At 42.0% G+C, this 7,325-nt stretch overlaps 1 non-coding gene across 1 annotated transcript; it reads left to right on the plus strand.

Annotated features, from left to right (window-relative positions):
* Nucleotides 1-5,966: 5,966 nt before the first annotated feature.
* On the plus strand, nt 5,967-6,073 carry LOC116142212. Its single transcript, XR_004129973.1, has one exon. It is a non-coding gene; the product is annotated as a small nucleolar RNA R71 (small nucleolar RNA).
* The last annotated feature ends 1,252 nt before the right edge of the window (nt 6,074-7,325 follow it).

Consider the following 7,325-nt stretch of genomic DNA (forward strand, 5'->3'; position numbering starts at 1 on the left):
TCTATTTTAAGGTGTACGCGGCGTTGTTATACCAGAGGTTGCCAAGTACTGCCAGGCAGTTTTTAAGGCGGGTTCTGGTTTCCAGCCAATATACCCTTAGAATAGATTCCACATCACAATTTCAACACAATCCACACTTCTAAAATTTGCAACTTCACCCCCAAACTACGATTTTTCTATTCAGCACAAACACTCCAAATCATTAATAACTACACTTCAAACAATGAAATTGCATATAAACTTCTCAACATGAAGCACATCACAACTCAACAACCCAAAAAATTATCTCATATTAAAAATTCACATAATTTCAGATCTACGAAAATAGACTAACAATTTTCCAAAATAAAGCTTTGGGTCTTCGAAATCTTACCAATATGTAGTCGTTTGCACCACCAATTGACTTAGAAATGATCGCAACAAGAAAACCCCAAATTTTTTGATCCAAAAATTTTGTGAAATTTTTGTGAAAATTGTTGTTGAAATGGGTTGATTTGGTGTTTAGGAATGATGTGGAGTGATTATTTTGGTTGGAAAAGTAAAATAGAAGTGAAAGATTGGAGGATTGAAAATTTTCTCTCAACTCACAATGGAAGGCGGCGTGAAAAATGAAGGAAGAAAAGTGAGTATTTATAGAAAAGGAGCTTCGCCGCGGCGAAGAGGTTTCTTCGCCGCGGCGAAGTTCATCACGCATGAACCCTAGAATTTTCCCAGGTTTCGCCGCGGCGAAGAAAATTTCTTCGCCGGGGCGAAAACTTCCCGAGAGTTTAAGGCTCACTTCGCCTCGGCGAAGAAATTTTCTTCGCCGCGGCGAAATGCCTTAGTCAAATTTTCAAAAATTTCTACCTTTACTTCGCCGCGGCGAAAACAATTTCTTCGCCGCGGCGAAACTCTCCAGTAGCAAACCTGGGTTTCGTCATGTCTCTTCGCCGGGGCGAAAAAATGTATTTCGCCGCGGCGAAGTCTGAAAATTCTGGATACCTTCCCTTGCTCTAGACTTCACCTGAAACATTTGAAAAATAACAACAAACATCAAATTTTATACATACTAATAATGAAATAAGAAAACAATTCAAACAACAAAAAGTTAAAATTAAAAAGTTAAAACGCTTGGGTTGCCTCCCAAGAAGCGCTTGTTTATAGTCGGAAGCTTGACTTTTTCCATCCTTTAGGTTGGGATGTCCAGTCGGATTGGGATGAACTTGCAGCTCATCACCCCCTCAACGTATGGCTTCAACCTCTGTCCATTAACCGTGAAAGTGCCCTTTTCCTCATGTGTGACTTCCACTGCTCCGGATGCATGTATCCTCGTTATAGTGAACGGTCCGGACCATCTAGACTTAAGTTTTCCGGGGAAAAGCCTAAGTCTAGAGTTGAACAACAACACTTTCTGCCCAACTTCAAAAGCCTTGACCCGGATGTGCTTGTCGTGCCACCTTTTTGTTTTCTCTTTATAATTCCGGGCATTTTCATATGCTTCCAGACGAAACTCATCAAGCTCGTTCAAAGTCAGCATTCTCTCCTCTCCCGCGGCTTTTAAGTCCATGTTCAACTGCTTGACGGCCCAATATGCCTTATGTTCAAGTTCCACCGGCAAGTGGCATGCTTTCCCATACACCAATCTGAACGGAGACATACCAATTGGGGTTTTGAATGCAGTGCGATAAGCCCATAAAGCATCGTCCAGCTTCCGTGACCAATCCTTCCTCGAGGCATTGACTGTTTTCTCTAAAATCCCTTTCAGTTCTCTATTTGACAATTCTACTTGCCCGCTCGTTTGTGGATGATAGGGTGTTGCCACTCTATGTGTCACTCCATACTTACTCAGCAATGCATCCATTTGCCTATTGCAAAAATGCGTTCCTCCATCACTAATAATTGCTCGTGGTACTCCAAACCTTGAGAAAATGTTCTTCCTCACAAAATTAATCACCACCCTAGCATCATTAGTTGGCAATGCAACTGCCTCAACCCATTTCGACACATAGTCCACAGCTACCAATATAAACATGTTCCCATAGGAACTTGGGAAAGGACCCATGAAATCAATCCCCCAAACGTCAAAAATTTCAACCACCAGGATGTTGTTCAACGGCATCTCATCTCTTTTTGAAATACTCCCCATCCGTTGACATTGGTCACACTCCTGGATCATCCGGAAGGAATCCTTAAAGAGGGTTGGCCAATAAAACCCAGATTGTAGCACCTTCGCTGCTGTTCTAGCTCCTCCGAAATGGCCACCCACTTCCCTCTCATGACAATGTCTTAGAATGCTCTCCATTTCTTCCTCCGGGACACATCTCCGTATCATTTGGTCAGTACAGTGTCTGTACAGGAATGGCTCTTCCCAAAAATAGTATTTTAAATCAGAGAAAAATTTTCTCTTCTGTTGAAATGTCATACCACTTGGGAGCACCCTTGATGATAGATAATTTGCAAAGTCCGCATACCATGGTGCTTCATCCACTCTCATCAGTTTCTCATCCGGAAATGTTTCTGAAATTGGCATTTCCACCTCATCTCCCTTGATTGGTCTCTCAATTCTTGACAAATGATCAGCTACTACATTTTCCGACCCCTTTTTGTCTCGAATCTCCAACTCAAACTCTTGAAGTAGTAGAATCCATCTTATCAACCGAGGTTTTGCTTCTTGCTTCGCCAAAAGGTGTCTGAGTGCTGAATGGTCTGTGTAAACGATTACCTTCGCACCTAAAAGATAAGAACGAAACTTGTCAAAAGCAAACACCACAGCCAATAGTTCTTTTTCAGTGGTGGTGTAATTCAGTTGTGCATCAACAAGTGTCTTGCTAGCATACTGAATTACATGCAACACTTTATTTTTTCTCTGCCCTAGTACTACCCCTAAAGCAAAATCACTAGCATCACACATTAGTTCAAATGGTAGTCCCCAATCAGGGACTGCTATAATAGGTGCAGAAACTAGCAATTTCTTTAAAGTTAGGAAAGCATGCATGCAATCATCATCAAAAACAAAAACAACATCTTTATTTAAAAGATTGCACAGGGGTTTAGAGATCTTAGAAAAATCCTTTATGAAGCGTCTATAAAACCCCGCATGCCCCAAAAAGCTTCGGACTGCTTTGACATTTGATGGCGGTGGTAGCTTCTCAATTACTTCTGTCTTCGCCCGATCAACTTCAATCCCATCCTTGGAAATTCTATGCCCGAGCACAATTCCCTCTTGGACCATGAAGTGACATTTCTCCCAATTCAGCACCAAATTCGTTTCCGTGCATCGCTGCAAAACAAGAGACAAATTTGTTAGACAATTGTCAAATGATGACCCAAAAACTGAGAAGTCATCCATGAAGACTTCTATGAATCTTTCCACCATGTCTCCAAAGATTGACATCATGCATCTTTGGAATGTTGCTGGTGCATTGCATAACCCAAATGGCATTCTTCGGTAGGCAAAGGTGCCGTAAGGGCAAGTGAAGGTCGTTTTCTCTTGATCCTCCGGAGCGATGGCAATTTGGTTATATCCTGAATAGCCATCCAGGAAACAGTAATATGCATGTCCTGCCAACCTCTCCAACATTTGATCGATGAAGGGCAATGGAAAATGATCCTTCCTTGTCGCCTCGTTCAGTTTACGGTAATCAATGCACACTCTCCAACCCGTTACCGTCCTTGTTGGAATCAACTCATTACTCTCATTCTTCACAACGGTAATCCCTCCTTTCTTTGGAACAACTTGTACCGGGCTCACCCATGGACTGTCGGAAATCGGATAGATGATCCCCGCATCCAAGAGTTTCACAACCTCCTTTCTCACCACTTCCTTCATTGAAGGATTCAATCTCCGTTGTGGTTGCACCCTCGGCTTAAAGTCATCTTCCATGAGAATCTTATGCATGCAAAATGAGGGTGATATGCCTCTAATGTCCGCAATGGTCCATCCAATCGCCAGTCTATGTTCCCTCAACACTCTAATCAACTTCTCTTCCTGTAAGGCATTCAATTCTGCACTAATAATCACCGGATAAGTATCTGAATCTCCAAGATAGACATATTTGAGGTGATTCGGTAAAGGTTTCAGTTCAAGCCTTGGAGCTTCTTTATTATTTTCCTTTGCCTTCTCTTTGTCAAAGTCAAATTCCTCAAATTCTGCATCTTGACTCTCCTCAATTGGTTGGAGTGCTTCTAACATTCTAGCACAGTCGTTCCTCGCTGAGTCTTCAACCTCTACTGTTTTCGATTTTGCTATACACGCTTCTAGAGGCAATTCTGGACTGTTTTCTTCCATGGACTCCACAATGAGTTCATCCACCACGTCCACACTAAAACATGAATCCGCTTCCGACGGAAACTTCATCGCATCAAACACATTAAAAGTCACTGTTTCATCCTGAACCCTTAACAGCAACTTCCCTTCCTGCACGTCAATCAGTGCTCTCCCCGTGGCCAAGAATGGTCGGCCCAAAATGAGAGGAATCTCCTTATCCTCTTCCATGTCCAGCACTACAAAGTCCGCTGGAAATATTATTTTCCCCACCTTCACTAACACATCTTCAACTATCCCCCTCGGGTGCTTTATCGACCGATCCGCTAGTTGCAACGACATTGTCGTTGGCTTCACTTCACCGATCCCTAATCTCCTGAAAACAGAAAAAGGCATCAAATTTATACTAGCTCCTAAATCACAAAGCACACGATCAAAAGTAATATCCCCTATAACACAAGGAATAGTAAAACTCCCTGGATCTTTGAGCTTTGGGGGTAATTTCTTTTGGAGGATTGCACTACACTCTTCCGTTAGCATCACCGTTTCCTCATCTTCTAATTTCCTCTTGTTCGAAAGTATCTCCTTCAGGAACTTCGCATAGCTCGGCATTTGCTGTATTGCATCTGCAAAAGGAATGTTAATATGCAATTTTTTAAAAATTTCAATGAATTTCGAAAATTGCTTATCCTGATTCTTCTTCTTCAATCTCTGAGGAAAAGGCACGGGTGGAGTGTGATGAGCTAATTCTGGTGGTATCTCGGGGAATGGCAATTTCTCCTTCTTCTTTTGCCTTTCATCCTCTCTCTTGTTCTCTTCCCCTAAAGCACCTGAATTCTCTTCACAGATAATCTCTTCATCCATTCTCTCTTCATACTCTTCCTTTCCGGGTTGCTCTCCTTCTTTCGTAGGCTGGCCTACTTCTTCTAAAACTGTCCCACTTCTCAAAATGATTGCATTTGCTTGTTCACGTGGGTTGGTCACTGTGTTGCTAGGTAGAGAACCCTGTGGTCTATCATTCAGCTTCTCGGCCAATTGGCCCATCTGTACCTCAAGATTCCGAATGGACGCCCCTTGGTTTCTAAAGTTTGTCCTCGTCTCATTCATGAACCCTGTAGACTCTTGCATGAATTTACCGAACAAATCCTCCAACTTCGACACTCTTGGATCTCCCGGTTGATTGGTCACCCCTGGCTGGTTATTTGGAACTTGCCTCTGGTTCCATTGGTTACCCTGTTGGTTTTGATTTCCCCAAGCCAGATTCGGATGATGTCTCCACCCTGGATTGTATGTGTTGGAGAACGGATTGTTCGGCTGTCTTTGATTTCCTGCCAAGTAATTTACTTGCTCCGTTGATGAAGACGACGGTGCAAATGTGTTTCCGACTTGGCACTCGCTGCTCACATGGTTTCCTGCACAAAAATCACATGTTAGTTGAGGTGCTTGTATAGAGTTTACCTGCATAGTTCCCAACTGTTTTTGAAGTGCAGTGAGTTGGGCTGAGATGGCTGTGAAAGCATCTACTTCATGAAGACCCGAAGATTTCCTCGTTGTTACTCTCTCATTCGGTCTTTGGTAGTTGTTGCTTGCCAAAACCTCAAGCAACTCATACGCCTCTTCAGGTGTCTTATTCTGCAAAGCTCCTCCTGAAGCTGCATCCACCATGGTTTGCACATTACCCATCAACCCATTATAGAATGTTTGGACTTGCAGCCAAACTGGCAAACCATGATGTGGGCACTTCCTCATCAATTCCTTGTATCTTTCCCAAGCCTCGTACAACGACTCGGCATCGTCTTGTATAAATGATGTGATATCATTTCTCAACTTCGCTGACTTCGCTGGAGGAAAGAATTTGGTCAAAAATTTTTGTGCCAGCTCATTCCATGTTGTAATTGTTCCCGGTGGTAATGCCATTAACCACCCCTTTGCTTTATCTCCCAATGAGAATGGGAATAAACGCAGCCTAATAGCATCATCCGACACTCCATTCGACTTGAAGGTGTCGCAAATTTCCAGGAAATTTGCAATGTGCTGATTCGGATCTTCCTTCAAATCACCGTTGAATCTTACCGACTGCTGGATCATCTGGATGATAGCCGGCTTGATCTCGAAGTTGTTAGCTTGTACAGTAGGTCTCGTAATACTTGACCCACTTCCGTTCACTGTGGGAACTGAAAATTCCCTCAGTGTCCTATTTTCTGGTTCAGCCATTTCAACTACAACTTCTTCCGTTTCTGCAGTAAGTGTATCTCTTTCTCTTCTCTCTCTGTTTAGTCTTCTTACAGTCCTCTCAAGCTCAAGGTCAACAGGAACCACTGGTTGACGTCTTGCTCTTCGCATAAACTGAATGAACACAAGTGAAAGAAAAGTGAAATCACAACACTAACAAAATTTAGAAACAAAAATAAAAACTTCAATCTAGCTAAACTCAAGGAAGACTTAATGTTAACTTAAAAACAGTCCCCGGCAACGGCGCCAAAAACTTGATGCGTGTTTTCTACAACATGCAAAACTAGCAAGTGCACTAGTCGCTCAAGTAATAGAGTGATGGGTAGGATATCGTTCCCACGAGGACTGGTAGCAAAGCACTAAGTTCCCTAACGTTAACAAGTTGAAGCAACCGAAAATCTTGGATTTGTGGGAGCAATTTGTAATTGAAAGAAAACAAAATAAAATCTAACAAGAAATTAATCCTTAAAAGGGAAAACAAATGGAACACAAAGATTCAATTTAAGTAAAACGGGTAGGGTTTTGACTTCGTTTGGATTATTTATGGGTTATACCTACAAGTTACACTATTTTCACATTCGCATGCAGTGGTTGTAAATCGGATTCACTATTATGATAACATACCCTCTCGGGCTATGTTTTCCTATTCATCATTATTAACATTCCGCACCCAACAATTTGAAGGTTAACAATTCTAAATCATGAAGCACAAGAATCCTAAATTGACTTCATTAATTCTTGAATCTATCTCTAGCATCCAATACTATAATGGTTATTACCCATGAAGCTTAACATGAATTATTTCTCAATCTCATCATGTTCATCACATACAACAATTAATTTCAGAGTA

This window comes from Pistacia vera, unplaced genomic scaffold, assembly GCF_008641045.1.
Source record: "Pistacia vera cultivar Batoury unplaced genomic scaffold, PisVer_v2 Contig405, whole genome shotgun sequence".
Taxonomy (NCBI): domain Eukaryota; kingdom Viridiplantae; phylum Streptophyta; class Magnoliopsida; order Sapindales; family Anacardiaceae; genus Pistacia; species Pistacia vera.